The sequence below is a fragment of the Phascolarctos cinereus genome, unplaced genomic scaffold, assembly GCF_003287225.1.
Source record: "Phascolarctos cinereus isolate Bilbo 61053 unplaced genomic scaffold, phaCin_HiC Scaffold_7;HRSCAF=346, whole genome shotgun sequence".
NCBI classification, from domain to species: Eukaryota; Metazoa; Chordata; class Mammalia; order Diprotodontia; family Phascolarctidae; genus Phascolarctos; species Phascolarctos cinereus.
The window spans coordinates 179,767,174-179,777,381 of record NW_027556180.1 but is presented as its reverse complement, the minus strand read 5'-3'; the positions used below and the strand labels follow the sequence as shown (position 1 = coordinate 179,777,381).

At 35.4% G+C, this 10,208-nt stretch overlaps 1 pseudogene; it reads right to left on the bottom strand.

The window, feature by feature from the left end:
- Nucleotides 1-1,879: 1,879 nt before the first annotated feature.
- Nucleotides 1,880-2,512, bottom strand: LOC110209230 (geminin pseudogene; annotated as a pseudogene).
- Nucleotides 2,513-10,208: the final 7,696 nt, after the last annotated feature.

Genomic DNA, 10,208 nt, shown 5'->3' with positions numbered 1-10,208 from the left:
TACCTACCCATTGGTCAGCTGACATCCAATCACATCCTTCTCCCATACAGCCTTTGACTCTGTCATCAACTCTGTTTCCCATACCACCAATTCCACATCAGCATTTACACCTTCTTACTTCTTACTGATAATTCTTTGTAGAATTTGTAGGAGTTGTATGTAGATTACTCTCTTTCTCCACTATTCTTATACTGGTTATTCTATGTGAATAAAAACTTCCCCTCTGACTCTGTGCCTCAGAAGGCCTACTCCCAGCATCCCTGTCTCCTTACACTAAGTGAGTGGTAATATTCACACTACCAACACAGTAAAGATGTCATTTGATCTGGAGTCAAGACTAGTGGTTTGACTGAAATTGAGAGCAGAAGGGACAGCCCTAATGCATGTGAGCCTGGCAGTATTTTTGGAGGGTTGTCTACATAAACAATTAGATTTAAAAACATATTACAAAATTCATGAGCCCATATAGGGTATTATAATTTGTCCATGAAGAGGTACTTACATATCTATTTATTGTCCAATCAGATATATAAAGATTCTTCCTATGTCCAGGGTGTGTGTGTGTGTGTGTGTGTGTGTGTGTGTATGTGTGTGTGTGTGTGTGTGTGAGAGAGAGAGAGAGAGAGAGAGAGAGAGAGAGAGAGAGAGAGAGAGAGAGACTTCTAAATGGGCTGAGAGGGCTAAAGTCATTCTTTCAGGGTGAAAGGCAGTATAATTGCTGTTGGGTTTGTCTCAACCACAGGGCAGGACCCAAGCTGTAGAATCTAGATCTCATGGTTGAGGTTAGCAGGTGAGTAAGTCTATCAGAAGTAGAAGCCTAGTACAAAGTTGTTCCACCCTTTCTCCCACAGCCTCCATGGGAATCTCAGTGGGCTTGGGCAACTGGAGAGCTCCTCTCCAATGCTAGGAAAGGTGAGATCCTGGAGGTTGCAAGAGGTGTGTGTGTCCAGATCTGTCTCAAAATGGCAGGAGATAAGAGTAGCTAGTAAGGGGGGTATCTATGTGGTTTTGTGACAATCTAGGCAGTTAGGTAGCATAGTGGAGAGATACCTGGGTCTGGAGTTAGGAAGACTTGAATTGAAGTCCAACATCAGATGCTAGCTGTGTGAACCTGGATAAATCATTTAACCTCTGTTTCTCTTAAGTCCCAGTTTTTTCAACTGTTCACTTTCCTTGCAGGGTTGTTGGAAGGATCAATTAAGATGATATTTGTAAAGCACTTAGCAGAATGAGCTATATAATGCTTATTCCCATCCCTCCTCCCACCTTAATGGTCAAGGCTATCAGAAGTTTTGTGCTCTTCTTCCCCTACTTCCCCATCTTAGTTGAGAGTGAGCCAGATACAACTAGAAAGCCTCATCTGACTTTCAGCTCCTGCCAGGGCCCAGAAAAGGTGATGAAAGTCAGTTGAAGATCATGGAGGCAGCTTTTATAGTCACCATCCAGGGTCCAAGCCAAAGTCCCCAAGGAAGCCAGAATAGTGAGGATCTCCCTCTCTCAGACATCTGATAGGTGCTAGATGCCAAGTTAAGGTCGAGTACCGTTAATACTTTTTTTTTTTGATGGGAGATTGAAGTTTATTTTATCAAGTATGTGTAAGTCATGCCATACTCAGCTGAAAATATGCTATTTACATAAAGTATCACAAGGTTAAAAATACATAATATTCGTATTTTAATACAAATGTCCGAAAGCAAACTATAATAGTTTGCAGAACACAATTAATTCTCTGCCACTAAACATCAAGTTAAAAAAAAAAAGAGCCAAATGTTCAAAGTTTTCACTAATTTAGAAAAGTAATCCAAACATGTAACTAAAGTGGAGGTAAACTTTGGCAGTGTTATTTTCCAATAGCATCATAAAATATTTATGGATGTGGTCAATCACTTCTAGGTAAAGTAGCATTTCTTTCATCACATGTGTCAATCTGGGGATTTTCTTCAAAATCTCTGCCTACTTCTTCACCTCCAGAATCAGAATCCTCAAATGCTGGGTTGTTTCATGGTTCAAAGTTTTCTAGAGACTGGCTAGTTAGCCTTCCTATTATATCTGCCATATATTGCACATGTCCTGCTAGTTCTGCCATTTCCTTATTCTCTTCTTTTCTTTACATCGTCCTTCTGTTCAATTTCTTTATGTCATTTCTCATTTTCTGGCAGTACTTTGTAAAAAAAAGCTTTCCTCCATTTTTCTGCCACTTCCTTCTAGTACAAGAGATCAAAAGCTTCTTGAGAGACTCTTTCAAGTTTTTCATTATCACTATACTCTGGGTCTATAGCAACATCAGTGTCAGAAGACTGGATGTTAGTTGGTCATTCCAAAACTTCCTTTTGGATGAGGTCTTGGTAGAAGATAACTCATTTACTCTACCAACAAGAGAACAAGCTGCAGATGGCTGAATCATCTGGAGTGGTTGTCTTGGTATAGGGCTGCCATTTATGTTGTCCAATAAATAATTCTTCATAGGTTTTTTGGACCTTTCTTGTTTCATCTGCTTCATTTTGGAATGCATCAAAAAGTGAAGAGTGGTACCCAGTGCCAGTGGAGCACCATCCCAAGGAGAGGCCAGGACCAGACTAAAGCAGCTGCACCATGAGCTCAGGAAACTAAATAGCTCAATACCAATGAGAATGCTATAGGCCCACTCGAAGAGCACAGCTAATTCTAAAAATGGGTTTTGGTGCCTTGGAGACTTGGGAAAGTCTCCAGGTGACTTCAGGTCAGAGTTATTGGGGCTGAGGCTCTTGCTTGGCTCTAAGGGTGATGCTTTTGGGTGGTTTTCAATATTATTCTGAATACAGATATGAAAACATAGCTTGTGTTTTTATAGTGAATAAAAGGGGAAAAAATAAAAGGAATTAAACTTTGATCCTATAGAAACCAAAACAGTTGGTTAATTTTTTGATCATTTTCCTTGTCTTTTAAAAACCCAGTGATTGTTATGTTGCGTAGACAGAGATAAAAACGTGTTTACTTTCTGAGCCAGTAGTTGTATTGAAGCTTTACATAGATAGTGTCATGTCTTCCTTTTCTAATACATTAAATTTTTTAAAATAACAACTTAAAACTCATATAGTATTCCATTTTTAAAGGACTTGCCTTTATGTAGTGTTCAAGTTCTTATAAACACACATGTGATAAGTCAATATACATTGAAGAATCCAAAGAATCCAAAGAAATAATCTCATCTATCACTAAAGAACAAGTACAATTCTTTTGAAAATGTGAATCTGCAGAAAACAACAGAAAGAAATCTACAGTGAAAAATTTTTTAAATTCACAATTCAAACTTGAATTGGATGTTGAAATTAATAGAAGGATGAGCCACCTCCTCTACTGTTGTATGTGAGTGTGGAGGTAGGGGAAGAGTTGTTGATGAATGGATTAAAAGTGGCAAGATTTTTCTGTTGGGCTTATAAATGGCGTATCTGAAATGAATAGTAGTAAGGATTTCAATAAGTTACTGCTTTTTAGAATAATTGTCCCTCAAAATAGTTTATGGAAATTTTATTTAAGATAAATTTGTAGTGATATCTATTGTTTTTGTATCATCTACATTTCCCAGTGTGCGCCCTTTCCCACTCCCACCATCAGCCATTTATATGATAAAGAACAAGAGGGAAAAACATAGTTCAGCAAAACTAACCACCGTATTAAAAATATCGTACATTAGGTGGGTTATTCTTCCATATCTTTGGGAAAAGGGGGGAGATTCCTATTCATCTTTTGAAGATAAGCTCAGTAATAAAAATATTTCAGCATTAAGATTTAGTAGTTTGTTGCTGTTATTCTTTCTTTTTATACTGTTTTAGTTATTATGTGTATAATTATCCTGGTTTTGCTTTATGGAAGTTTTAAAGCATGGGAAAAAAGAATGTACCACTTTCCTTAATACAAAACAAAATTTAATTACTAGATATTTGCTTTTTAAAAAAAAATATTATGTATCTGCTACCGGGAAATAAGAAATACAGGAAATGGGGTATAGAAGTCTATCCTGCCCTACAGGAAAATAGAAGGGGAAGGGGATAAGAGAAGGGGGGAGAGATAGAAGAGAGGACAGACTAGGGGAAGGGATATTCAGAATGCATGCCATCTTGGGGTGGGGGAAGGGGTGAGATGGAATGAAAATTTGGAACTAAAAACTTGTGGAAATGAATGTTGAAAACTAAAAATAAATAAATTTCTATTAAAAATTATTACGTACAATGTTAAAAGAAATTGTACATTTTTGGGGGGGGGGGAAGGGGAAGGTGTTCTCTCACTCAACATACCAGAAACAAAAAGCAATCCATAAGCATTATAAGAAGGCAAATCACTTGCATTAATTTTATGGTCTACTATTATACTCTAAGGAATTAACATGAAGAATCCAGAAAAAACTTGAGAGGACTTGTGCAAGCTGATATACAGCAAAGGAAGCAGAACCAGGAGAATCACATTCAGGATGACCACAAAGGAAAGGAAAACAATACTGGAGGACATTCTGATTCTAACCAACCCAGAGACCAATGACTTTAGAGAACTGATGATTCAGCATTTCCACCTCTTAGCAGGTAAATACATAGGTGTGCATATGTGCATAGATACATAATGAGGCATACATTTCCAGACATTGCCTGGTAACTTGTTTTGCTGGACTATCTAGTAGTTGTTAGGAAAAACTCTATTGGTGTTATTGATTTTGGTGGTGATTTATTGGGAAGTGACACTGATTAATGTGAAAAAAAGAGCATAATTAAAATAATTAAAATAGGAAAAAAAACCTTCCTGATAAATCTTATCATTTCCAGTTAGTCACTGTTGTAGTTGTTTCATCCCATAAACCAATTGTATGCTAACGGTAGATCAGCAGAGTAAACAGGTAGAAATGTGCTCAATGACAATTGAACGTGGAACACTGTGAATTTTTCCCAAAGTACCACAATTATAGAAACACCTGTGCTGAATAAATTTATGCTGACCCACTGTGAAAATATTTTGTGCTCAATAGGCCTTAAAATTTCTCATTTCTCACCTGTTGGGGTGATGTTCAAATTGTGATGTGCTATGCTCTGCCTTCTGGTAATGAAGCAAAGAGGCCACTTAAAATTTCATTGAAAATGTTTTATGTTATTCATCTCACAGTATACCACTTCATTGAGACTTTTGTAATTTTGTTTTTAATTTTGTTATTTGAAACAAAGAGTAAATTTTGTTTTCTGTATCTAGTCACAAAATATTTACACTCAATTTCTCAAATGAATCTATGATATAATCAGTTTGGGGATTTCTTTCAATAATACAAGTAACAATGCATCTGCACCTGCCCCATCTTGTGTAATTGACCATGTCCCCCCCCCCCATAAATTTGCCACATAGGGAATTTGTTCAATGTGATGGAGACCTTCTTTGCATTTCCTTGATAACAAAAGGGTAGCAGTGGAATATTCTAATTATCTACCTGTCATTCCTTGATCTTGACACTTGACCAAACCATCTTCTGACCCTATTGTATATTGCCTCAAGGATATCTTATAATTATTTTTTCTTTAAAGTTTTTATTAATATGGTATAGGATTTTCACACCCAACATTCTTCTCTCTGTTCATGATATTCATTTTTAATTTTTCAGAAATTGTTGCTTTCTATCTATCACAACCAGACAGCAATATTGGCATAATGATGGTTTAAAAATTTGTTTCCATGGAAGCCTGGGGTTATTAAACTTTGCAGTTTCCCAAAAATAATTGAACCTACTATCATCCTCCTATTCAACTCCAGACCCAACTCTGTGCATACTGCCTATCCCACATAGATAGATAAATAGATAGATAGATAGATAGATAGATAGATAGATAGATAGATAGATAGATAGATTTTGATGAGTAAGTTCTATAAATTTATCAAATGCATATTGTAATCTGGGCAACAGACTTTCTTCATCCACTTGAAACTGATTATGTGGATTTTTAAACCAGACAATTTTGAATGATTACAATTCACTTTAAAGAATTTCAGTTCATGTGACCAACAAGATGGAAGACAAGAAATTTTATCAAGCATTCATGACCCCTCATAGCTCTCCAAAATAAAAGTTAACATGCAAGAGATAAAGCAATTTCAACTATCTACATGGTCTAGGACATAAAAAACTTTAATGAGGTAACAGATGGACTAGCTACAGAGAATGCTAATCTCTAATCCTTAACATACTCAGTAACCCCCTTCCCTCAATGGTGCAGAAAACCAAAAGGGAGGAGTTTATTCTGTCTGGGATGACAGCACAGCAATACTCTATGTTGTAAAAGAGCTCAGGCAGAGAACTGAGGAACAGAGAGTATTGGAGCAAGATGTACATGCCTCTCCACTAAGGCTAAGGGAAAGATCCAGTATCCAGCTGGGGCCAATTCTATTCCCCCAGAAGTTACTTTGGGCAGAGAATTAGGCTGATGAAAAAAAGAATTGCCCAGAATAAAGGCGATGGTTTTTGATGTCCAGAGATGGTATTAAAGGGGAAGAATCCTGATTATGAGTGGTAGGACTGAAAACATCACAGATCTCAAGAGAAAAAAAGTCATTTAATGACTTTGAGCATAATGTACCAACAGAAAAGATATTAATTGCAGAAGCAAATATGTATGGCATCCAAATAAAGCAAAAAATCCAGATCTATATGAATAATCATAGCAAAAGAAAGAAAAATGAATCAGCACTCAATGAGATAGAGTACCCTGTGGATTCTTTTTTTTTTTTTTTTGCAATTGGGGTTAAGTGACTTGCCCAGGGTCACACAGCTAGTGAGTGTCAAGTGTTTGGTCTGAGGCTGGATTTGAACTCAGGTCCTCCTGACTTCAGGGCCAGTGCTCTATCCACTGTGCCACCTAGCTGCCCCAACCCTGTGGATTCGTAAGAGAACATGGAACCACAGTAAGATGTTCAATGGTGTAATTGAGAAATAAGAGTTGTGAAAGTACAATTTAAAACCTGCACAGCAGAAATAATGGGCAAAATAGAAAAACAAATCCATGATGGAAAATCTTACAAAAGAAACAAAAAAGATAATAACTGTTTGGGAGTACATGTACACAGAAGTAAAGGACAATCTGTTACAAGCAAAAAAAAAAGGAAGAAAGAAACAATAATAGTAAACTGAAACAAGATCTCCAACAAAATACAAGAGGCAATAATAAGGAATCCCATTTCAAGTAATTACAAAATGCACAGAGTATATGAGGATCAGTATACCAAAGGACAAACAAGATATATAGATTTAATTACATAGTATTCCTTAAAGAAATGAAGAATAATTTAAACAGCTGGAGGAATATTCAGTGCACATAGCTGAGATTTAAGAAAAAAAATAGAAGCAGGGGCAGCTAGGTGGCGCAGTGGATAGAGCATCGGCTCTGGATTCAAGAGGACTTGAATTCAAATCCGACCTCAGGCACATAACACTTACTAGCTGTGTGACCCTGGGCAAGTCACTTAACCCCATTGCCCAGGCCCCCCCCCAATAAAAGAAGCAAAATAAATGTTTACCAATTGGAAAATGACTTAACTGCTTATGCTATGTAAATGCAATGTTATTGTGATATAAGAAATTATGTATGTGTTAAATACAGAGAAGTATGGAAAGATCTACATGAAGTGATTCAAAGTATGTAGATTCTATAAATATATATATATATATATGTGTGTGTGTGTGTGTATGTGTATATATGTATATATATACACATATACAGACATACATATGTATGTCTGTATATATATATATATATATATGTATATATTTATCATTTCCTTAGAATCTTTCTTAAAGTTGGAAAGTGTGCAAACATTCATCTCCTTATTTATTTCTTGCCCAATGTTTATAATCCAGGTATCACTGAATAGGGTTACTTCTGTTGTTATGTCTTTCAAGGAATATCAATTGATCTTGATCCATGGATTACTTTTTGCATTAATACATCCAGAACTACACCACTAGTGTACAAATGTTGCTGTGCCGCTGTCTTGCTAGTGAAAATTTGTTATAGTATTTTTTTGCAGATCTTTTTTTCTTTAAAAGTAGTTATAAGGCTAGATTTTTTCCTGTGTTCTAACGGACAGTACAAGATTCCCTTTGCATATGGTCTGCTCTCAAATAATAATTTCAGTTGAAAATGCTTTTGTTATTTACAGTATATTTTTTTTGTATTGTCATCTATGTGCTTATCATTGTATAGGAAAAAAAATGAACTGAGTATCATTCATGTATTCATTTAACAAGCATTTAATGAATATCTACAATGTGTCAGGCTCTTTGCTTGATGCTCCTAATATGTAGACAGAAATGAACCAATCCTTTCCCACAAAGATCATCCATTGGAGGAAATAATGACAGATAAAATAATACAAAACCTACACGATTGAAGAATGAATAAAGCAGATTGTGTCAACAAAGCAGCAAAATCCAGATGAAAGCTGAAAAATGCAATCTGTCATCTGGAGACATTATGTACAAGAAGATGCCAAACATCTGGATATTAAGTGTCTAGATGATGGACTAAAATTTTTAGTTTTCATCCAGATGTTTAGCACCATGTTAATACAGTCAGAGCTCTGGGTTACACTAGAAATATAATACTCTAGTTCTCATAATTTGACTTTAGGAAAATAAATTTATCAGATGTAATAGTAAATAAGTGGATTCAATATGTATAAAAACTGCACTGTGGGGTAGTGGTGGAAGACAGAAATCTAAATTTATCAGGTAGATGGGCAAAACACCAAAGGCAGGTATGCCATGTAATCTATACTATACTTTTGCCATCTCATCCTAATTTAACTTTAACCTCTAATTACTACCAGATCCATCCACATAATGGGTCTAATTTATCTCATCAAGTAAGGGGGCTCTAAGAAAAAGCAATGGGGGGTTGATATTCATCATAAGAAATTTGGAAATTTAGACTCAATAGTTATGTTATACAGAATGTTAAGATGTGCAATGAATTCATTGATATCAGAGTGATAGTAACTTTCTGCAGTTTTCTTTTTTTTTGGTTCCTAATGTTTTTGTGATCATTTGTCCCAAATTAGGGGTATTTATATTAACCAAAGCTTTAGTGACAGCAGACAAGTATACCATATGCTAAGCTATTCCAAATTCTTGTTCTGAACAGCCACCGAGTTACTATAAGCATAAATCAAGGGGAGTCTCATATAGGCTATAACTTAGATACACTTTATTACTGTGGACACATTTATTGGGATGGAATTTTTACAGTCTCATAATCCTCTAGAAGCTCACTGTAAACGATTAACAAGAAAGGAATATGATTAATAATGAACATCCTCTGATACTTCTTTTAAGAAAGTTTTTTGACTGTTACAAGAATTGTGTTGGTTGAATGGGTTTAAAAGCACCAACCATTTGTCCTCCAACCACTAAAACAGTTGGAAAACTACCTATGTCACTCTGTAGGTGCCATGTAGGAATGCGAATTGCTTCTAAAATTTTTATATAATGTGAGTAGTAATAAATGTTGGTACTCTAGCTTAGTTACCTTTGTAGAATACTACAAAGTACTCCTATTGGTTCCATTTTTTGTTAAAGCATATCATATAATTCCTGACTTCATGGTGTCAATTGAATGTTGTTTGATGCTTTAAAAATAGTTTTTATGTGTAGAATGATAACTTTCAATACAAGTAACTTACTTTGGGTCATTTAGATTAAATTATTTTTAATGTATAAACTTTTAATTGGTATTATTTAGCAGTATGCTTTTTAATATTGCTAAAATCAGTTAAGTGAATTATCAGTGAGACATCACATGATATTCCAACCTTAATAAAAGTGACTTAATTAAGTTGTCAGGCTTTATCAACTTCTGAGTAAATAGATAAGCCATGTTTTGGTGGGTTTTTTTTTTCATTTTGCTTATGCTGATTCTGGCTGACTAAATTATGCTCATCTTTTTAGAACCCTCATTGATCTGTCACCCATCCTTTGACATTCTCTTTCCTTTTATGATACATCTGTACATTTACAAAAGATCACATTTTTGGCTTAAAGCCTTTATCTTTTCCCATAACATGTAAAGAATATGGAATCTGTATTGATGCTTCTTTCTGCTCCATACTCTATAAGGAAGAATTATTACTTTAAGGACCCCTACTTCTGACTCCTACTATATCTCTCCAATGTCTGATCAGGAAGAATCACAGAAAAAAGAAAAATA